Genomic DNA, 24,951 nt, shown 5'->3' with positions numbered 1-24,951 from the left:
CCTAATTCCTTTGTATAATTTTGACCTTGGTAGGAGGAATTTGAGTGTTGGCAATAGACTCGAGTTGGTATATTTTGAGAGGGCTGGAGATCAGCATGGAAAACAGACTTATGGAACACCCGTGGTGGATGCGAAGAAGAAGAAGAAAAATAAGAGAAAGAGTGTGCAAGTTGAAGAATTGGAGGATGTGTATATGAAGAACCAATTTGAGATTTATGTTCTAAATCCTATAATATGTTCTTCTAGTTACTAGAGCATATTTTCAAACCTAGGGTGTCTAATGCAGGAGCATCTTGGGCTTTCCTTCAATCCTGCTTGTTTGGAGGTATTTTGGCTGAGTGTTGAGAAGCATCAAGCTTGGATTTTGGTGGACCTATGTTTTAATGGTTAGGGATGTTTTGGAGACACATTGGAGAATCTTTCCTCATGATTTCATAGAGATTGAATGGATTGAGTTGAAGTTTGAATTGTTTGAATCTTGCTACTGGAACTGCATTTTTCTAGTTTCTAGGTGCCTGTTGTAGAGCATGTAACTAATTTTCCTTAATCAATGAGAAGCTGAATACTTTAGGGTTTGAAGAGGGCCTAGATTACTATCTATGGTCAAGTAAGAAAGTTCTAACATTTTATAATTTTGGAGATATGGAAATTCTCCTACAGTATCAATTCCTAGTAGACTCCACAATAGTTTTCTGTAGGTGACTTTCAGGATGGACGCACACTTTTTCTTAAGGAATAAGCCTTTGTGAATTTAAGGGATTGTAGAGGACCTAGATTTATACCTATTATGAGAAGCATGAGTTCTAACCCAATTGGAGCTAGGGATATCATGATTTTACTTAGATGTCAATTTTTGGACATTTAATTGTTGTTGCAAGTCGACTTGTGGCATTTAATTTATGTATTTGTATTTAATTTATGGTTCGGGCTAACTTTTGGCTTAGATAAATATAATTAGGGGTCTTGGGGAGTCTTTTAGTCATTATGGAGGTTGAAGAGGAAGAATAGATGCAAATTTGGAGCAGAGCTAGAGCTGTGACTTAGGAACTAGAAAATCTTTTGGTGGACCTATAGTACAAGTGTGGATTCTTCTTGGTGTACTTATCCAGTTGTTTATTTGGACTAGGTAAGATTGGTTGTAAGTTGGATCATGTTGGATCTTGTAGAATTAATTTTGTAATTTTCTGTTTGTATTTGGCCCTAACTTGGAAGGCTTATAGCCAAGCATGTTGCATGTAATCAGTTATCTTTTATGAATAGATTATTGTAATTTGGTATCAAATCTAGCATTTTTGTTTCTTGGTGTTGTGTTTCCACTATATGATTGTATAGCTAGGGTCTAGGACATCTCCTTTGAGTATACTCCTCCTTTGCATTGCTTCAGATGGTATTAGAACAAAAGGTTATTCCTGAGTGTGTAGACAGATCACCGAAGCTGAGGCAGTTTGCACTAGGACTTAGCTTGAAGAAGGTTGATCTTGTAGCTTATTGATCTTCTTGATTGGTAGATTTGTTGCTTATATTTTGCTAAAAAATTAGAAGATGCCTCCAATAAGATTGGAACCTAAGGAAATTTTTGATCTTAGTGATACTGTAGAAGAACCGATCTCATAGAAGATGAGAGTATAATTCAAATCTAAGATTGTATTGATGAAGAGTCACATGATTGCTGAAATTGTAAGTGCTTTGAGGCATCTTCCTAGACATGTGAGCACTGAAGATGGTTATGAGGAACCTATTGAAGACTTTGAATTTTTTGAATCAATTGGTGAGGCCAAAACTGATCGTGTGGAGAGATATATGAGAAATAGGACTAGTTAGTTTGCTCGACCTTGATCTTAGTTGAAGCTGAAGCATAAGATGGAGGTTTCTAATTTTTTGGGTACTTTCAATCCTAAAGACCTAATTGATTAGATTGGTGAATTAGAAGACAACTTTGAGCTTGAGGATATTGAGGTTTCACTTAGAGTAAAGTTGGCACAAACTAAGTTAAAGGGACATGCTACTCTTTGGTGGAAGGAACTACAAAGAGATAGAGAAGAGGAAGGTGAAATGAAGATCACTAGATGGAAATTTATGGTGACTAAATTGAAGGCTAAGTTCATTCCTACTAATTATGAACTTGAGTTGTTTAAAAGCTTACAGAATTTGAAGTAGAAGGATATGATTGTGAAATATTATAAAGAGGAGCTCTACAAGTTGACTATTCAGCCTAGGCATAGATAATTGTCAAAAGAGAAGGTAGCTCAATATATTGATGGTTAGAGATTCAATATTCAGGATGAGTTTGATATGCTAAATATTTCTTTAGTTGAGGATGTGTATCAATATGTTTTGAGAGTAGAAGAGAAGCTAAAGAGGAAGAATAAAGGTAGTTCCTAAGGGAAGGAGAAGTGGGATAATTTGGCACAATATAAACCAAAAGAAGAAGGTAAACCAAAACTTGCTGATTAGAAAAGGATGATAGGTGGAGGTAGGTTTAGAGGTAATTGTTTCAAGTGTGTTCGAGAAGGGCATAGGTCCTTTGAATGTCCGATTAGTAGGACAGTTGTTGTTGTGAATGAGGTTGAAGTCTAAGGTAGTCAGCATGAGCAAGGAAAGATTTTTTTGGCTCAACAAGTACTAATTAGTGAGAGGACATTGGATTCTTGTTGGAGGACTAGTTTATTCAAAAAAAATTGTAGGTTTGGTGGTAAATTTTGCAAAGTGATTGTGAATGGTGGTGGTACTAATAACCTTTTTTCTAAAGAGATGGTTCAAAAACTTGGTTTGAAGAGAATAAGGCATCCTTATTCTTATAGGGTTGGCTAGTTTCAAGGTGAGCATGCTTTGGAAGTAAGAGATCAATGAATTGTTGATTTCTAGAGTGGGCAATATAAGGATCAAGTTTTGTGTGATATTGTGGATATGAATAGTTGTCATGTGTTACTTGGAAAACCTTGGTAGTATGATTGTAGGGTTGTGCATGATTGTGTTAGGAATGTGTTTACTATTGAGAAAGGTGGTAGGGAGTGTTCCCTAATTCCTTAGCAGAATGTTGACCTTAGTAGGAGGAACTTGAGTATTGGTAGTTGAGTTGAGTTGGTAGATTTTGAGAGGGTTGGAGATCAGCATGGAAAGAAGACTTATGGAACACCCGTGGTGAATGTGAAGAAGAAGAAGAAAAATAAGGGAAAGAGTGTGAAAGTTGAAGACATGGAGGACATGTATGTGAAGAACCAATTTGAGATTTATGTGTTGAATCCCAAAAGATTTTATTCTAGTTACAAGAACATCTTTTTGAACTTAGGGTGTCTTATGCAGGAGCATCTTGGGCTTTCCTACAATCTTGCATGTTTGGAGGTATTTTGGTTGAGTGTTGAGGAGGATCAAGCTTGGATTTTGGTGAAGCCTTTTTTTCATGGTTAGGGATGTGTTGGAGACATATTGGAGAACCTTTCCTCATGATTTCATGGAACAGAACTAGAGCTACGACATAGGAACTAGAAGATATCTTGGTGGACCTGCAATACAAGTGTAGATTTTTCTTGGTGTTCTTATCCAATTGTGTACCTGGACTAGCTAAGATTAGTTGTAAGTTTGATCATGTTGGATCTTGTAGAACTAATTCTATAATTTTATATTTGTATTTGGCCCTAACTAGAAAGGCCTTATAGCTAGGTATGTTACATGTAATCAGTTATCTTTTATGAATAAATTATTGTAATTTAGTATTAGATCTTGCATTGTTGTTTCTCAGTGTTGTGTTTCCACTATGTGGTTTTATAGATGTGGGTTAGGACATCTCCTTTGGGGATACTCCTGCCCTACACTAGGTCAACCTTTGTGGCTAATTCCATAATACAAGGGAATATCTTATGTATGGGGGACTTCAAAACCCCTTTATACCCCCTAGAGAAGATAGGGAGACTAGAGGACTTCTCAGATAGTATACAAGATCTAGAGGATTTCCTAAGAAGAAACGATCTAATTGATATCGACCTCCAAGGGTCAGCCTTCACTTGGTCTAACAACAGACTTGGGAAAAGCCTAATCCAAGTTAGGCTTGATAGGGTCCTCATCTCTATTGGATGGAAAATTCTTCAATATACTAACTTGAAGGCTTATCCTAGGACCATCTTAGATCATTCTATACTTCTATTCTTTTGGACAAAAAGTATAACCAAAGGATGGGCTTTCGAATATGGGATTATGTGACACTAGCATAATTCTTTCAAAGATTATATTTCTCTCTGGTGGAAGGACTCAGTGGAAGGTATGGTCATGTTCTAAATTGCTCAAAAAATAGAGAGAATCCATAAGGAGGTTAAGGTATCATGAAAATCATCATTTGGGAGTTTAGCCAAAGAAAAGAAGGATATATAAAATAATTCAGTTGACCTTCAAAACCAAATCATGTAAAGTGGAGCCTAGGTGGTGAAAAAAAAAAAGGAGAGGGAATGCTGACACACAAATGGAACTCCCTCCTTAATAAGGAGGAAGTCTTTTGGAAATAGAGATCTAGGGTCCAATGACTAGAGGAGGGAGACAAAAATATGATGTTCTTCCATAGATCGGCCTCAAGGAGAGAAAAGAGAAACACTATGAACTTGTTAGAGGATGATAATAACGAGGTAATTGATTTGGACCAAATGGAAGAAAGATTCAACACATATTTCCAGGGAACATATAATCCCCCACTAGCCTAGAGTGATAGTATCTTATAGAGTGATATCCTACGGACTTTCCAACTTGTGATTGATGACCAAATGAATAATGAGATCATGTTTAAGGTCAAAGAGGAAGAAATTAGAGTGGTTTTTTAGTATGAATTAGTAAAAATCCCCCAACCCTGACAAGTGCCCCCCTGCCTTCTTCTAGGTTTACTGGGACATCATTAAGTATGACATCGGTAATGCTATAGGTGACTTTTTTAGAATAGAGAAGCTACTGAAGGAAGTCAATCAAACCTTAATTGTTCTCATTCATAAGACTAAGGACCACCAAAGGATGGAAGACTTTAGGTCCATCAACTATTGTAATACTATCTACAAGATCTTTGCTAAAGTTATGGCGAATCACCTCAAGCCCCTCCTAAACAAATTCATTAGTACTCATTAGAATGGCTTTGTGCCTGGAAGATAGATTCTTGATATGGTCATAACTACCCATGAGGTGATACATTCAATGGAAAAATATAAAAGCCTAGGTATGGCCCTTAAACTTGATATTACTAATGCCTATGATAAGATTAGGTGTTCCTTTTTATTTTCTATTCTCACCAAACTTGGCTTTAATGAGAGGCTCCCAAGAATTTTAAAGAATTTTGTGACTTTTGTTACCTTCTCAATGATTTTTAATGGTTCCCTAGGTAACTTCTTCTCTTACTATCAAGGTCTTTGTCAAGGTGACCCTCTATCCTCTTATCTCTTTATTGTTGTAGCAAAAGTTTTAAGTAGAAATATTGTCTCTTTAACTAACTTTGGAAAAATCAAGGGCATCAATCCTACTTCTTAGTGCCCCCTAAGTGTTATAATAATTTGTGGATGACACTTTTTTGTCTAGTCTCTCCTCCATCCATGAAGCTAGAGAGTGGAAAGACACCCTAAATATGTATGCTCTTTTCTCTCGCCAATGCATTAACTATCACAAAAGTTTAGTTTATTTTTTCAACACTTGTGTCAGTTTGTAGGATAAGGTTACCAGTATCCTTGGGTGCCAAGAGGAAACCCTCCTTGATACCTATCTTGGTCTACTATTTACTATTAAGAAGATCCCAAACCATTTCTAAAATGGTCTTGTGAAATGTCTACAAAGAAAGTTGGTGGGCTAGAAAGGGAAAATATTGAGCAATACTAGGAAACTTCAACTCTCAGCCTCCCTGTAAGGCATCCTGGTGTATTTCCCATCTATTTTCAAACTCCTAGGAAGATTCAAAGATATCATTGAGAAAATTTAGTGTAATTTTCGATGGTCCAGAACTAAAGAAAAGACAAGAATGAGCCTAATTAGCTGGGAGAAAGTTTGCAAACCTAAAGCTTAAGGAGGATTCAGTCTAAGAAGAATTGGGAAATTGAATAAGGTTCTATTAAACAAAATTGGCTAAATTTAGGTGAACTCCTAGGGTAGCTAGAGTAACATCATAATGGCCAAATACTATGTGGGATTGTCTTCCCACCAATTTATAGGGGCATAGGCTTTGGCCCTAGGCTCTAAGGTCTAGAATAACATTGTTAACACCCAAAAGATCCTAAGAAAATGGTGTCATTGGATCATGAGGAATGGTAATTTAATAGACTTCTAGGAAGCTCAATGGATCCATGAGGACCCCCTCAAGCAAACTATGTTTTTCCCTCTGTGTGAGATGTGCACTAGAATGTATGATCTTCAAAATTGGGAATTCATCAACCCTGAAAAACAATGGATCACATTTTAGAATCTCTAGCCAAGGGGGTTGAGTTTAGCTTGGGAACTGTAGGATCTCTTGCACATCTACAGGATTCCCCTCATCCCATTTGAGGACTCCTTGGTGTCGAAACTCACACCCTTAGACAATTTTACTATTTAGTCTACTTATCTTAGCATGCTAGGAAGAGAAGGAGAACATGTTGATTGGCGAAAAGCTTGGCATCCTTGAATAATACTTAAAATAAATTTCTTTTGGTGCTTGGCTCTGTATGGGTCAATCCTCACTATTGACAACCTTTGGCGACGTAGTTTCCAACTAGCCAAGTGTTGTATACTATGCCTCAAAGATGTTGAATCCATTCCATAGATGCTCATCCACCGTCCCTTTGCCATGGACATTTGGAGAGAGGTTCTTGCTTTATGGGGTGCCAATTAGTGTATGGATAATGAGTTAAAGAAATTTTCCCACTAGGAGGGCTTGAATACCCACCCTTATCTAAGAAACCTTTGGTCAATTTTCCCTCCTTATGTCTCATGGATAATATGGAAGGAGAGGGACAAAAGGATTTTTAGGGAGCAAGCCACAACTAGCTTGGGGATAGCTCAAGAAGTTCTTAGGATCCTAAAGGAATGCAATAGGATCTAGCACTAGAAACCACCCACCCCCCTCCCCCTCCCCCCCCCCCAATCCCTCAAGTGAAATTGATAGGAACTGGGATTTGGCCTAGGATGTGGGATTGATGGTGGCACCCCCCCCCGATTCTTGGATAAAGTTAAATTTTGATGGATAAGCCTTGTGACCAGCACCACTATGGGGGGTATCCTCTGAAACAACATGGGAAAGTTGGTGGCTACATATTTTGGTAAATATGGTGAAGGTTCTAATAATAAAGCTAAGGTGATTGTTCTTCTCTAGGGTTTGAGAATGGCGAGAACTTGTCAAGTCACTAAGCTGGTTATAGATGGGAACTCTATGCTTATCATCAAAGCCACTAAGGGAGAGGGAAAATGCAATTGGTCAATTGAAAACATTATCAATGAAATATGAAGGATGATGGAAGATTATCAAGATATCTGTGTGGCACATATATATCAAGAAGGAAACAACATGGTAGATAACCTTGCTAAAGCTAGCCATAGTGTCATGCAGTTAGTGGAATGGGGTGACACCAGTTTATTGCCATCATCAACCCATATGGTGATGGAAAGAGAGTGTACCATCAGTAATGACACATGAAATATCAAATTAGGTGTTATGTCTGCTTTTCTACACATGGTCATGAGAATGTGATGCTTAGTAAAGGGTTTTTTTGGCATGTTCGAATGTTGATTAACATTTATGTGTTGATCTCATAATGGTTTTTACAATTGAATGTCAACACACTTAAGCTTTTTACTAAGTTCATGCCTAGCTAGTAATATATGCTGAGTATAATATTTATAGATGCCGAGTTGCAATGAGTGTGAGTCACTCATGTGCCAAGTAAATCAAGTATCGAGTAAATAGTAAGTGCCAAGTAGCTCAAGTGCCAAGTGAATATTAGATGTCAAGCAAGTTCAAGTGCCAAGCCAAGTAGAATTATAGTATGTGTCGAGCAACACAAAATTGGCCTAGTTGTTTGTAATGGCACAAACAACTATGTAAGAGATGACATGTGGATAGATCTCAAAGCTTTGAAGATAAGATCAAATCTATAAATGGATTCCCTATGCGATCAACATGCAACCAATTAGAAAAATGGAAGGAATTGAGCGGGAAAAATGGATGAATCTCAATCGTAGATTCATACCTAACCCTAAGGAACCAAAGTATAAATTTAAAGTGAGATGGAGCCCCATAATTCAGTAATGTGAGAGAGAGCATTAGAGAATGCATGTGAGGAGGTGATACTAGCAAACTTTTGAAGAAAGTGAAAAGGGGTAAATTGATTAGTATACATTCAAGGTAACTTAGAAGAAGGATAGAATTCCAAAAATAGTTATCAGAACAAAGGATCGAGAAAACAATAATTTCATATCAAATCAGAAAGGATTAAGAAGGATTGAATTGAGATATGAAATCAGCAATACTAGATTGTAAGTGTATCATATCAAACATTCTACTATACTTTCTAACAACTATATTAGTAGGATGAAATCCTTTTTATTAAGGTCTATTTAATAGTCATAGTGGAATCCTTTAACAAGGTGACATTCCAAGTGAGTGTTCTAAAGTCTTTTAGTCAGGCACACTTTTAACAAGGTCTTAAAATTCTTTAATAGGGTGGGATCTAACAATCCTTTGTAAGCCTTTAATAGAGTAGGCCTTTCATAGGGTAGATCATGAGAATGGTCAAATTATGTAACCTTAATAGTTGAACTTTAATTCTGCAGTAGTGAAGAATTGTGGGTGTCATCCCCACCCCATTTTGACCTTCTCATTGGAGGGTTTATGGGTAATCATATCTGGTGTCAAGTGTTTATGTGGATGCATTTACTTTACATGATATTTCAATATGTTTATGCATGCATTGTTTTAGAGTTAAAAGTTTTATTGGTTAGAGATTAGTACTTCTGATTCACACACCCCCCACCCCCCCTAGGAGTATACAAATTCCATTTTTATTTCCAACAATTGGTATCAGAGCTAAGTTCTCATCAGGAGAAGCCTTATAGTTTGGAGAAAAGATCTTGAGATGGAAGTTTACAAGTTGGGAAAGACCATCAAAAATTAGGAGATTGAGATACATCTCTTATTACAACAATTGAATGAAGCCAAAGATGCCTTGAGAAGTTTTCTAAAGAGAAGGAAAGAGATTGATATGACAGAAAATGATACACTATACAAAGAGATTGACACCACAAAGTTATTTGCAAATGGTAACTCTTATAAATTTTTGATGCAACAATTGTAGATCTCATGGACAAGAATAGAGCACAAGCTGAGGAGATTAGAAATCTCATGTTGGAGCAAGAATCACAAGCAATATTGGTATGTGAGGTGACTAAGAAAAAGAAGAAAGCTATAGAAGACAAGGCCATGTTTGAAGAAGACAAAATAATTTTTTCAAACAGATTGGAAGAAAAATTAGCAGAGCTATCTAGGATCTCAAACATGCAATTGGACACCCTAAGCCAAACGATGAATGCCCATCATGAGTTGAATGTCAAGGACATTGAGATAACTACATTGAAGTTGCAGAATGAACAACTACAGAATGACCTAAAAAGAGAAAAGGAGTTTGCTGAAAGTTTCAACAAGCCAAATGAAGCCATCAAGTACTTTGAGAAACTACTGAAATCCCCTAGATTCAGTAAAGACACATTAGGACTAGGCTACACAAGCACTGAAGAAGGAGAATCATCCAAAACTGCTGAGGAAATAAATAATAAAGGTAAGAACTCTAAACCTACTTGTCATCATTGTGGAAAGAAGGACACATAGTTAATGTTTGTAGGAGCAAGAATGCTAGTTAGAATGCCAAGCCTAAGAACATGACACATTGTTACAAGTGCAACAAGCAAGGTCATCAGGCACATGAATGTAGAACAAGAACCATGAATACACCAAAATTTGAAGGATGCTTCTAAAATTGTAAGAAGTTTGGACACTAAGCCTTTATATGTAGATCCAAGAAGAACACATTTCAGTGGTAGCTACAACAGATGGTTGAGTCAAACTACATGCTTGAGTTGTTTGAAGATTGGTTACACAAGCAAGCATTGCCCAACAAGGACAAAGACACCTAACTCAGAGTTCAACAAGGGAAAAGGCAAGGTAGATGTTGAGCACATCAGAGGAGAGATGAACAAAACATGGAGGAAGAAAGATGGATGCAGTACATCAAATTAAGGGATCACTTCACCTGAAAGGTCAAGTGATCACATCTCAACAAACTAAGCAAAAAGACGTATGTGGGATTGATATTTAATTGCTTCATCATACATCAGTTCTGAGATAAGTTAGTACTAAAAAAAAAAATTAGAATGAATGAGGATGCAAGTCAACAAGGAAAAATCAGGGTCAAACTTTAAGTTATTGTTGAATGTGAAAAGTTCTCTTCAATTGCCAAATAAAATTGTAGTATATGTTGAGTTGTCAGCCAAAGTCAGTTGAAGCCAAGTTAGTAGTATCTACCGAGTGAAGGAAATTCCTATTGGAGTCGAATAAGAGTAATTCTAATAGCTTCTGAGTGATGGAAAAACCAATGGATGTCAAGTGAAGCAAAAATCACATAGAAGCCAAGTTTACAACTGTATAAGCACCACTCATTAAATGTGATGTTTTGAAAGGGTATAAGGCAGATTTTTGCTCATTTTTTGTCATTATGAACATAGAGCAAGAGCGAAAAGAGAGAAGAAGTAATTGACGAGTAGAAATTTTGACCTATTATCATTTTCCTATCTTGAATCATTTTAGAAATCTTGACCTTATCTCCTTTCCATTTCTATTATTGCATTCATTGGAGGATAATATCTTTAAGGCTAGAATGAAACACGAGAAGGGGAAACCCTTCTACCTTATCCACTAGGGCCTAATGAATAAACTTTTCATCCAATGCTTGGCTTAGAATCCCCCTCTCCTGCTCAACCCCCTGGCCTCTATCATCCTTTAGACCTCCTTGGACCCCAACCCTAGCTCTGCTCTTAAGAGGCCCAAGAAAGGTCATGCCACTAAGTTCAAAGTTAACCCTAAGGTTAAAGTTAGCATTATTGAGTTAGACTTGAATTCCAAGAAGGGAAAGTAGTGTGCTAGGAGAACCAACAAGCGTCTCTAGATGGAGAAATTCAAGACCCTCCCGAAGTATGAATCCAGCTCTAGCTCCTCTAATAATGAGGAGAAACCTTCTAAAAAGAAAAGACACCACCAGGACATCAAACCTAGCCCCAGCTCTATCAGCGCTTCCCATGTCTCTAATACCATGGAAGCTACCCCAGCTCGTAGTGGAGGGGAAGACATCACTTCTCCTAGGAAGGCTAACCCTAAGGTTACTAGGAAGAAAGGAAAACATAATCACACCAAGATGCAATTGGAGAGGCTTGAAATGGCTATGAAGGACCTAGCAGATAACTATACCACTATATGTGATAGATTCAAAACCCTGGTGGAGTTCTCCACCAAGGTTATGCACTCTACAACCACAACCCTCTACTTCCTACAAGCTAACAAAGAGAAACAGGAACTAGGAAAGACCACTTAAACAACCTAATCCATTTATGGGTTCTTGGTAGAGGATTGGCTGAAAACCATCTTGGACAAACCAGTTAAAGTGGAGGAGGAGGATGCGGTGGGGGAAGCTTCTGAGGAGAAGAAGAATGGTAAGTAGGAGAAGGAAGAGGGCATCTAGCCCAGGTTCTATTGTCTTTTATTTCTGTTTTTATGATTATGTCTCTGAGCTTTACACCCCATAGAGTTTTTCGGACTGTGTCAATTAAGTGGACCAATAGAAATGATGTTTTTAAATGTTGCTGGTTTATTATTCAGTTTTTTATGCATAGTAGTTTAAGGACTATTGTTAATGATAATTCGGCTGTTAAAGTTTTATGGTTTTTGATGTTTAAAGTTGGTATAGGATAGACTTCTAGGATGCAATCTCCGGTTGGTTCTCAGCCTTATTTGTACTCCTGGGCCAGTCCTTGTCTTTTTGGCTGCTATCAACTACTCGAAAAACATTATGATCATTATTATTTTTAATAGTGTGAATGCACATACTATAAGTACTTTTGTTGTTAGTTTTCTCTTAAAATCTTCATCTTATATGCTTTATGTCTCTACATTTAAAAAAATATAAATACATATGACTTTAGCTTTGTTTAAAATAAAAGACAAACATTATGATTAATATTACAATAGTAATAAATAGGAAATAAACGTATTTCTATAATTTATTAGACTTCTTATATTTTGAAACCTTTGTTTTAATTTACATAATTAATTTATCTTTTATTAAAGGAATAAAAACATATTTATTTCATTACAAATATTTATTTTATTTTATTAAAAATAATCAATAGAGAAATATACTTAATAATGGTCAAATCAATATTCATTAATATACTTGTCTTTTTCGATATAGGCTTACCTAATGGTAAGATACAATTTTAGTTATTCATTTAAATATATAATCTTGGAGATCACGGGAACTTATAATATTTTTTTTGTCATTCAATATAAAAAATCACTTATTTATTTGACTTAATTTTCTATTTTTGTAATCTTGAATAGACCGAAAGACTCTGCTCATTTATTAATTTTAAACAAAGATTTTTTTTTTCGGTTTTAGGTTGTCTTAAAAAAGTGAAAAAATAATTAAACATTTATAAAGGTAAAGACGTTTGAGGAGTAAATGAGTTTTAGTCAAAGTTCATATTTGATGTAAGTGGCGATGGCATTTGTATAATTTTGTGTTTTCTCATGTGGATATGAATATTTTATAATAAATATTTGAGTTCTAAATTGTTATTTAATTTTGATTCGTTTAGTTGGTTTCAATATAATTTGTTTAAATCATTAAATTAAATATTCTGATTAAATCAACATTTTTATATTCTATGTTAAGATTGATATCGACTAATCTTAATTTCGAAGTCTTTTACTCTCGACTAGTCTTAATTTCGGAGTCCTTTCCTCTGCATGTCATGCTATTAAAATTTATTATAAAGAGTTGGTTAATTTAATAGTAAATTTATTTGATAAAATACTAACCAATTAAAAAAATATAAGAAGTCATTCTATGTTTTAATTAACAAATTGAATAAATATTATCAGCATTTGTCCTTAAGCATATTGTATGAGTTTTGTTTGTTAGTTAGTTATTAACAAAATTTGTTTCAACTAATTAGAATTATTATTTATTTTTAAAGTTTTACATATTTTTTCTAAAGTAAAATGATAAAATTTTAAATAACAAAATGATGGAATTTTTTATATACTTTTGGATCCAGAACAAGATTTCAATTGATTTATGGTGACTTTTATACATCATTATTATTTAAAATAAATAATTTTATAATCTATAAGGTTTTATAATATTAATATTTTCTTATTCTATTATACATAAGTTTTTGACTAAGAAAGGTAGCAATTAATGTGTGGTGACCCAAAGTACAATCAAACCTCTAGACACCAGTAACACAACATTACCAGTGCTTGGTAATAAAAGATGTCATAAGATTAGATCTTCCTTTGTCAAAGACAAAGGTCCACAAGCAACTGACCCACCAATCATGGTCAATGTTGTCACTAAAAATCTTGGGACATAACAAAATGATGGAATTTTTTATATACTTTTGGATCCAGAACAAGATTTCAATTGATTTATGGTGACTTTTATACATCATTATTATTTAAAATAAATAATTTTATAATCTATAAGGTTTTATAATATTAATATTTTCTTATTCTATTATACATAAGTTTTTGACTAAGAAAGGTAGCAATTAATGTGTGGTGACCCAAAGTACAATCAAACCTCTAGACACCAGTAACACAACATTACCAGTGCTTGGTAATAAAAGATGTCATAAGATTAGATCTTCCTTTGTCAAAGACAAAGGTCCACAAGCAACTGACCCACCAATCATGGTCAATGTTGTCACTAAAAATCTTGGGACATAACAAAATGATGGAATTTTTTATATACTTTTGGATCCAGAACAAGATTTCAATTGATTTATGGTGACTTTTATACATCATTATTATTTAAAATAAATAATTTTATAATCTATAAGGTTTTATAATATTAATATTTTCTTATTCTATTATACATAAGTTTTTGACTAAGAAAGGTAGCAATTAATGTGTGGTGACCCAAAGTACAATCAAACCTCTAGACACCAGTAACACAACATTACCAGTGCTTGGTAATAAAAGATGTCATAAGATTAGATCTTCCTTTGTCAAAGACAAAGGTCCACAAGCAACTGACCCACCAACCATGGTCAATGTTGTCACTAAAAATCTTGGGACATAACAAAATGATGGAATTTTTTATATACTTTTGGATCCAGAACAAGATTTCAATTGATTTATGGTGACTTTTATACATCATTATTATTTAAAATAAATAATTTTATAATCTATAAGGTTTTATAATATTAATATTTTCTTATTCTATTATACATAAGTTTTTGACTAAGAAAGGTAGCAATTAATGTGTGGTGACCCAAAGTATAATCAAACCTCTAGACAACAGTAACACAACATTACCAGTGCCTGGTAATAAAAGATGCCATAAGATCAGATCTTCCTTTATCAAAGACAAAGGTCCACAAGCAACTAACCCACCAACCATGGTTAATGCTGTCACTAAAAATCTTGGGACAAGCCCCCAGAATAGCTATAGACTTAAACCAAAAACAACAACAAAGGACCAAAGTCTACACTTTAAAATTGCTAGCAATCACTCGATTACAAGGGAAAGATAAATTAAACATCATCATAACAACAAAGGAATAAACACAAGTCATTCATACCTATCAAAACCCTAAACAAAAATATAAGACCAAACAAGACTATACCTCTAGCCTTGGCAAACATAGTACATATCTTTGAACCATGGGTCCAAGAAAAGCTCAACCTCCAGCTTTGGAAAATGCACCCAAAATTTTTCCAACCCCCCATAAACTCCCACCTCACCATAATAGTGATGAGAGGATCTGGGAGGAGGAAGGCCAAATCCTAGAGGTATAAGTTGTTCCCCCTTCTACTAACCAAGCTACTAAAAGAAACGTAAGTACACAACATCTTTATAGAGGCCTCCTCTGCTTCCCATTGCCCAAATATGATCTCCACCTCAAGAGGAGATTTCTCCACCTCCATACAAGCTATGCATGTAGAAGCAAAGAGGAAGACCTTGGTCACCCTTGAAAGAAGTAACACTCATCTTTGCACTAAAGAGTTTATTTGCAAAGTCATACCTTCTTCACCACATGAAGAATATTGTTCTAATACACACTTTCCATCCTGATCACTTGAAAAATGAAAGAGATGCTTGCCAACAAAAGGAGAGTACCCACTAAACCCATTCACCACCACTTTCCTCCAACAAACAACTACCTCCATAAGAATTGCCCTCACCTCAATAGGATTATCCACCTCAATAAGACACATGAAAGTGAAGGAGAAGACCAGAGGACATCTCCACCAAAGAATAAGGGTTTTAAAGGGGAGGAGAGATTTTCCCCATCTATTGAAGGTAGACAATCCATGGGTATGTGTAGGATCATTGTTAGGATTAAACCACGGACAGAAATGAAAAACTACATGCAAATATAATCAATAACAAAAAAATTTAGACGACACAGAAATAGACACAAGGCACCAAGATTTAATGTGGTTCACCCAATCCCTGGGCTATGTCCACCAAACAACGAGTCTGATCTTATTACAATCTAGTGATTACAACCTAATTACAATCTGTAATCCCTTACAGCTCAATACCATTCCAAGAACCAATTTTGCATCACATCATAATGAAAAATACCTAACCCTAAACCCTTTTATACAAGTATTTTATGTCATTTTAGGGTTATAATTAATAATTACATGTCGGCCCAAAATCTCGATAAAATAGGTCCCAAAACCCCGAACCCCAAATAATTATGGAGTATGTATAGTACTTTCCTGATTAGTCACCACAATCTAACAATCTCCCACTTGGGGACTAATCGGGCTCTACACTAAACAAAAATATCCCACTTGGAGACTGATCCTGTGGCAATAGCACTACTACATGGGGCTCCCACTGGATCAAATCACCCTAGACTCTACTGCTCTTTTATTCATGTTCAGTCTAGAAGACCAATCGAACCTGAAGAGGAGTTCAACTTCTCCCTTGTTACAACCTTTGTCAACATATCTGCTGGATTGTCATTTGTATGTATCTTCTCTAGCTTTAACTATCCATCCTCCAAAACTGACCGAATGAAATGGTACCGCAACTGTATGTGTTTCATCTTAGAATGCACAACTGAATTCTTTGCAAGATGAATGACACTCTGACTATCTGTGAACAAATAATTATCCTTCTGAGGATGTCCCAATTCTTCCAAGAAGAACTCAAGTCATATCATCTCCTTGGCTGCCTCTATAGCAGAAACATACTCTCCCTCTGTAGTGGATAGAGCATTAATCTTCTATAACCTAGAAACCCAGCTCACAACTGCCCCACCAATAGTAAAGACATAACCTATAGTACTCTGTCTGGTATCAATATCCCCTACCAAATCTGTAAATCAATAGTAGAGCCCCCAAAGTGTAAACACTTATTGGATGTGCCTCTTAGATATTTGAGAATCCATTTGACTACATTCAATGGTCAATTCCTGGACGACTCATATACCTGCTAACGACTCCCACTGCATGTGCAATATCTAGCCTAATGCATACCATAGCATACATCAAGCTTCCTACAGTTGAAGCATAGGGTACCTTGGACATCTTATCCTCCTCTTCCTATGTCTTAAGACACATCTCCTTAGTCAATTTCAAATGACCAAGTAAAGGTGTATTGATAGCTTTAGCATTCTCCATAGAGAAATGTTGTAACACCTTCTCAACATAATCAGCCTGAGAGAGCGTCAATGTTCTGCTTTTCCTCTCTCTAGAAATCTTCATACCAAGGATTTTTTTTGCTGCACCCAAATCCTTCATAGCAAATGCATGTGCTAATTGGCATTTTAGCCCCATAATATGATCCATGTTAGACCCAGCTACAAGCATATCAACATATAAACATAAATGAATGTAGCTATCATCATCCAACCTCTTAAAATAAATATAGTAATCTGAATGACACTTATTATATCCATGCTCATGCATAAAACTATCAAATTTCAGATACCATTGTTGAGGTGCTTACTTCAAGCCATATAAACTTTTCTTCAATTTGCACACTAAGTTATCCTTACCTTTGACCTCAAAACCCTGTGGCTGAGCCATATATATTTCTTCATCCAAATCACCATGAAGAAAGGTTGTTTTAACATCAAGTTGCTCTAAATGCAAATCTTCAGTAGCCACAAGACTTAAAATAGTACGGATAGAAGTCATTTTAACAATAAGAGAAAATATCTCATCAAAATCAATTCCGTTTTTTTGTGCAAATCCTTTTACAACTAAACTGGCTTTAAATATTTTCTTACCTCCTTCCTCTTCTTTCAACCTATAAACCCACTTATTCTATAAAGCCTTTTTACTTGTAGGCAACTTGCATAAATCCCATGTCTTATTCTTTAGCAAAGAGTCCATTTCATCTTTCATTGCAAACTCCCACTGAATCTTAGTATCCACCTGCACAACTTCATCATAACTTTCAGGTTCACCAGCATCAGTAAGTAAAATAGAATACAAAGAGGGAGACAATCTTTATGGAGGTCTAATTTTCCTTGTTGATCGTCTAATATTCACCGGTGTGTGTGGTATTTTTTTTTGTAGTTGTTGCACATCATGAGGAATGGCTAGAACATTAGCTTTTGGAGTATCATCCAACACTACATAATCATCTTCTTTCTTCTCATGTTGCTGCAATAGATCTTTGTATAACACTTTCTCATTGAATATGACATCTCTACTTCTTACAATTTTCTGATTTTCAAAATCCCAAAGCCTATAACCAAATTCATTAATGCCATATCCAACAAGTACACATTTCTTTGACTTAGCTTCTAGCTTGGTTCTATTTTTAGAATCTATGTGAGCAAATGCTTCACAACCGAAGGTTTTGAGAAAAGAATAACTCACCTTCTTACCAATCCATGCCTCCTCTGGAATACCACAGCCCAAAGGAGTGGAGGGACCTATATTAATAAAATATATAGTAGTATTGATAGCCTCCACCCACATGTATAAGGGCAACCTAGAATGCAACCTCAAGCTCCTTGCACGCTCCATTATAGTCCTGTTCATACGTTCAGCCACTCCATTTTCCTGTGGAGTCCTTGGAATAGGTTTCTATCTATGAATAGCATTAGTGGAGCAATAATCTTCAAATTCATGACTGCAATACTCACCACCATTATCAAATCTCAGACATTTTAATTTCTTACCGGTCTCATTTTCAACCAAGCATTTCCATTTCTTAAAAGTTTGAAAACCATCAGATCTTTGTCTAAGGAAATAAACCCATACTTTTCTAGTTGTGTCATCAATAAATGTAACATAATAATGAGAGCCACCAAGGGAAGATACCTGAGCCGGTCCCCATACATCTATATGCACAAGCTTTAATTTCTCTTTTTTGTTTTCCTTCCTAGTCTTTGCAAAACTCAGTCTCTTTTGTTTTCCATACACAAATTTCATAGAAATCCATATTAACACATTTCAGACCTAGTAAAACTTTCTTTGAATGAATTACTTTCATACCTTTCTCACTCATGTGCCTAAGTCTGTTGTGCCATAGCACTGTATCGACATCTACAACAACTATTTGTTCTCCCTGCTCAACTACAAGAATTGTTCCTGAACATTCATTTTTCTCTGAAACAATCAAATTAGAAGTAACAATATGACCTGTACAAAGATATAAGGTGCCTACTTTCACACCTTTTCCTACTACAAGGGAACCTTTTGAAACCTTCCAATTTTTATCATTAAAAGTAACTACACAACCCTCATCACCGAGTTGGCATGCTGAAATTAAATTTCTACTCAGCATTGGAACATGTCTTACCTCATGTAGTAGCCAATGATTCTCATTCTGCAACTTTATCTTAATTTTACCCTTTCCAACAATCTGACAGGGTTCATTATCCCCCAAATAAACAAGCCCAAAATCCCCTTGGACATAATCAATGAAATAACCTCTATGAGGTGTAGCATGAAATAAAGCACCAGAATCTAATACCCATGAATCATCAACATTTTCTAAAGCTAGAAGCAAACCATCCTCTTTAGATTTGTTACTTACCGAATTTGGTTCCTTGTCTCCATCTAATTTATCTCCTTCATTTTTTTTTCGATTCCAAAAATCTTTGTTGTTGTGCCCAGGTTTCTCACAGTACCAACAATCGTTTGGTCTTCTCGATTGAGACCTCTTCCCCTTTGACTTTCTTCTTGATTTCCCATGATTTCTAGAATTACTTCCTCTCTCAGTGATTTTGCCCCTGCTTTTTGCATTCAAAGCACTTCCTGATGTAGATCCACCTAAAGTTTTCCTACGAGTTTCCTCACTTAAAATAACATCGATCACATCATCATATTTTAGGGTACTAGATCCAAGAATAGAATTACTCACAACCATTACCAAGCCATTCTAGCTTTCAGGGAAAGAACACAAAATCAAGAGAGCCCTAATTTCTTCTTCAAAATTGATACCCATAGAAGATAACTAACTAGTAATAGTATTAAACTCATTTAAATCTGCATCATATCCACCTTCTACCATTTTCATATTAAATAAACGCTTCATGAGAAATACCTTGTTTGAAGCGGAGGGCTTTTCATACAGTATCGCTAGGGTTTTCATCAATTCTTCCATTATCTTTTTTTTTGTAGTATTAAATGCCACCGATGGTGCTAGGCATAATCGAATGCTTCCAAGTGCCTTTCTATCCAAAAGATCCCATTCATCATTTGACATAGTTCCCTGATTCTTGGCTTTGCCTTCCAACGACTTCCATAAATCCTTCTGATAAAAATAGTCTTTCGTTTGCATCTTCCATAACTGGAAGTTCTACCCATTAAACCTATCAACCCTTAGCTTACCCTCATCTCCCTTTGCTCCCACTCAACTGTGAGACTCTCATTCAACCGTAAAAATTTTCTGTAGAGGATTACTGAAAAATAACTAGGCTCTGATACCACTTGTTAGGATTAGACCATGGACATAAATAAAAAACTACATGAAAATACAATTAATAACATAAAATAATAGATCACATAGAAATGATCACAAGACACCAAGATTTAACGTGGTTCACCCTATCCCTAGGCTATGTCCACCAAACAGCAAGTCTGATCTTATTACAATCCAGTGATTACAACCTAATTACAATCTCTAATCTCTTACAGCTCAATATCGTTGCAAGAACCAATTTTGCATCACATCATAATGAAAAATACCTAACCCTAAACCCTTTTATACAATTATTTTATGTTTTTTTAGGGTTATAATTAATAATTACATGTTAGCCCAAAATCTCGATAAAATAGGGCCCAATTTATTTTTTCCCGGGGCGATGCCCCAAACGCCAAAGAATTATGGAGTATGTATAGTACTTTCTTGATCAGTCACCACAATCTAACAATCATGGTGTGCCAAAAAGTGGAAACCTGAGAAATATGTACTTCTAAAATGCCTCAAAGAATTTTTGACACAGGAGCATCCTAGTTGTAAGAGCAATCTTGCATCACCCAAAAATTTATTTTTCATTTCAGTCTTTTCTATTTTAATTTAAGGACTAGTAGACAGGGTGATTACTATTTATGAAAACTTGCTATTTTAGTAAGTTTCTAATACAAGCTTGAAGTGTTCTCATTTTCTACATGAAGGTTCATTTTGGAATTAAAAGCCTACCATAAAAATATCATTACTCTAGCTTAGGTATTGGAGAAGTTATTGTGGATTTTCAGTGGAAAAATTTGTAGAAAAATCTTCAAGCTCACTATTCGAGGCCTTGGATTGCCTAAATGAGGTCTGAAAACTTGATAGAAGGGTGGTACCATAATTTCAAGCCTATAGATTAGGAGCTCACATTTCTGAAAATTGGTTATAATAGCCAATTGGAGCAACAATTTGAGAGTTATGGCCTTCCAAAGTTGGGCTACCAAAATATCTAAAATAATTTGTCAAATATGTATTTAGCCGACTTTAAATGTATTGTTAGGGTTTTTCAACCCTAGTTATTAAGTTTGAGCATCTAGAACCTTCTTGGGTGGCATAAAATTGCCTATTTAAGAAATGCTCAAACATTGTCTAAGATAGCTCTAGGTGATAGTTTGCAACTTGTCTAGCATATGTACTTCTAAATTTTATAATTCAGCATTTTCAGTGCAAATAAGAAATCCATATTTTGTTCTCACATTGGTTGTTGTTTCTTTTATGAGTTTATGGTATTAAGGGGAGCACCCTTCATCAAGCAGTATCAGAGCTAGAGTTCTTGAGTGTGTGGATAGATTTTTGACTATGAGGTAGTTTGCACCAAGACCATGGTTTGGGCTAAGCATGTAGACAAATCATCAATTGTGAGACATTTTGTACTTGGGTTTCAATAGAAGTGCAAAAAATGCCTCCACATAGAGAGCATAGAGGAAGAGCTATAGGTGTTACATCTGAGCATTTCTGAGCCCTCCAAAGACAAATGCAAGCATTGGAGGAACAAATGCACAAAGGAATAAATCTTCATATAAGAGATGAAAGTGAGGATGAGGATGAAGTAGAAGAAAATGTTGGAGCAGAGGCAGTTCTAAACCTAGAGGAAGAGAGGCTCTTTAGGGCCATCTCCAAGATAGGAAAAAGACCTAAGTTTGAAGTTCCCACATTTTTGAGAAATCTTAACCTAGAGGAGCTGATTGATTTTATCAATGAACTAGAGGAGTACTTTAGGTATGAAGATATTGAGGATCCTGATAGGGTCAATTTTGCGAAGGCAAAACTGAAGGGACATGCAAAGATCTAGTGGCAAGAGGTTCAGTTGGAGCAAAATAGAAAGGGAAAGGACAAAATCACTAGATGAGAATGGATGGTAGCTAAACTGAAGTGACAATTCATTCCTATGGATTATGAGCTTTATCTTTTGAAGAAAATGCAAGGGCTGAAGTAAGCAGGAAAATCTGTTCAAGAGTATACTGAAGAGTTCTATCGAGTTCTCACTAGAATTGGCCATGTAGAAGCTGATAAGGAGAAAGTGGCCTACTATCTTTATGAGTTAAAGCCAAGCATTCAGTATGAGTTGCATCTAGTTCAAATGAATAATATTGAGGAGGCAGACCAATTTTCCCTAAAAGTTGAGGAAAAATTCAGCAAGAAGTTTGACAACAAAAATATTGGAAGAGGTCGCAGTGGAAGATCTAGCAAACGATCTTATGGAGGTTGTAATGATGATTAGAAGAACAAGGATGTGGCTAGAAGTAGAAATTAGAACCAAAGGGGAAACAATTCCAATAGTTTCCATGATTAAAACAATAGAGATTAGAGAGGAAGAGGTAGAGGACAAGGATCTGGAAGAGGAGGCTTCTATGGGAAATATTTTCACTGCAAAGAAGAAGGGCATAGAGAATTTGAATGTACATAACACAAAGGGAAGAATAGATCAAAGAATAGAAGTCCAAGCCAGAGTTGCACATGTTAATGAAGATGCTAGATCCTCACATTCTAAAGATACTAAAAGAGAAGAAGTCCTAGTTAACAGAAGAGTCATGTTGAGTGGTGAGAATGAACCTGATCAAAGAAGGAGCTTGTTTTGCACAAGGTGCAGATGTAAGTATAATTGTTGTGATGTGATCATTGATGGTGAAAGTACTAAAAATATGGTGTTAGAAATGATGGTCACCAAATTAAAGCTGAAGAGATAGAAACACCCGCACCCATACCATATTGCTTGGGTGTAAGATGACCACAAGTGCATGGTTAATGAGCAATGTTTAGTGAAGTTCAATATTGGAAGCTACCAGGATGAGGAACTATGTGATATCGTACCTATGGAGATATGTCGTATGTTGCTAGGTAGGCCATGGTAGTTTGAAAGGCATGTTGTACATGATGGGCAATCAAATACCTAAACTCTAACCAAGGATGGAGTGAAATATTAGTTGAAGATGTTGAAGGAGAAAGAAGATTAGTCACCAAATGGATTTGGTTATAGGAGTCAGTTTGCTAAACAAGACATTGCACAAAATGACACAAGAAAAAAGTGAAGAGTTGAACAAACAAGTTCATGAGTTGTTACAGAAGGGGTTGATTTGAGAGAGTCTGAGTCCATGTTTTGTATCAACTATGTTAGCACCAAAGAAGAATGGTGAATGTAAGATGTGTTAGATTCTCACACTATCAACAAGATCATAATCAAGTATAACTTTCCATTGCCAAGGAGGAATGATATTATGGACTATTTGAGTGGAGCTAAGTATTTCAAAAAGATAGATCTAAAGAGTGGGTACCATTAGATTTGTATCAGAGAAGGTGATGAGTGGAAGACTACTTTCAAGACAAGGGAAGGACTGTATGAGTGGTTAGTCATGCCTTTTGGGCTAACCACTGTACTAAGCACTTCCATAAGGCTCATGAATGAGGTATTGAAAGAATTTTTGGTTAAGTTTTTCATTCTTTGCCTAGATGATATTTTTCTCTTTATTAAGACATTGGAGGAGCATTTGATCCATATTTGCAAGGTGGTTGATAAGTTAAGGGAAGAAAAGTTGTCGATAAACCTAAAGAAGTGAAGTTCTGTAAAGGAGTTGGTGTACTTGGGATTTCTTAGCATAAGGTCTAAAAATGGACCCAGAGAAAGGGAAGGCTATCCTTGAATGACCTACTCCAAGGAGTGTGATAGAGGTAAGATCTTTTCATGGGCTGGCTAGTTTTTAGAGAAAGTTCATAAGAGGTTTTAGCAATATTTGTGGACCCTTGACTGAAACAATGAGAGGTGATAGGAATGAATTTAAGTGGATTGTAGGAGTAGATAAGAGTTTTAATCTATTGAAACATGAAGTTGCTAAGTAGCCTGTTTGAGCACTTCCTAATGTTAACAAGGTGTTTCAAGTAGATTGTGATGCTAGTGGTACTACAATAGGAGTTTTTTTGAGCCAAGAGGGTAGACCCATTACTTATTTTAGTGAGAAGTTGAATAATGCCAAAAGAAAATATTCTATTTATAATAGGAATTTCATGATATGGTTCAAGCATTGAAGAAGTGGAGACATTATCTTCTTCCTGAGGATTTTGTTTTGTATATTGATCATCAAGATTTGCAATATTTAAATAGTCAAGGAAAATTGAACCAAAGGCATTTGAAGTGGGTTGAGTTTTTGCAAACTTATACATTTTTTTTGAAACATAGGAGTGGGAAGTCTAACAAAGTTGTAGATGCTCCTAGTAGAAGACAACTTTTGTTGACAAAAATGCAAATAAAGGTGGCTGGGTTCAAGGAACATAGTACTTTGTATCTAGATGATCCTAATTTTGATGAAGCATAGAAGGCTTGTACAAAACCTATTACACTTGACAATACAAAGTGGTTGGATTTCATGATCCAAGATAGTATGTTGTTCAAAGGAAATTAGTTGTGCATTCCTAGAAGTTCAATGAGAGAGAATCTAATTAAGGAGAAGCATAGTGGAGGATTGGTTGGAAATTTTGGTAGAGATAAATCATAGCTTTGGTTGTTGAGAATTATTACTTGCCACAATTGCAGCAAGATGTGAAGAAGTTTGTACAAAATTGTAGAGTATGTCAAATGGCAAAAGGAGTGAAGCAAAATATAGGGTTGTATCAACCATTACCTATACCAGAGAAGTTGTGGGAGGATGTCAGCATGGATTTTGTTCTTGGCTTACCAAGGACTCAGTGTGGGTATGATTCTATTTTTGTGGTGGTTGAAAGGTTTTCAAAGATGGCACATTTTATTCCTTGCAAGAAGACTAGTGAT

The sequence above is a fragment of the Cupressus sempervirens genome, chromosome 11 (genome assembly GCF_028749045.1).
Source record: "Cupressus sempervirens isolate cs-2001-9-10 chromosome 11, ASM2874904v1, whole genome shotgun sequence".
Classification (NCBI taxonomy): Eukaryota; Viridiplantae; Streptophyta; class Pinopsida; order Cupressales; family Cupressaceae; genus Cupressus; species Cupressus sempervirens.
Note: the sequence above shows the minus strand (reverse complement) of the source record.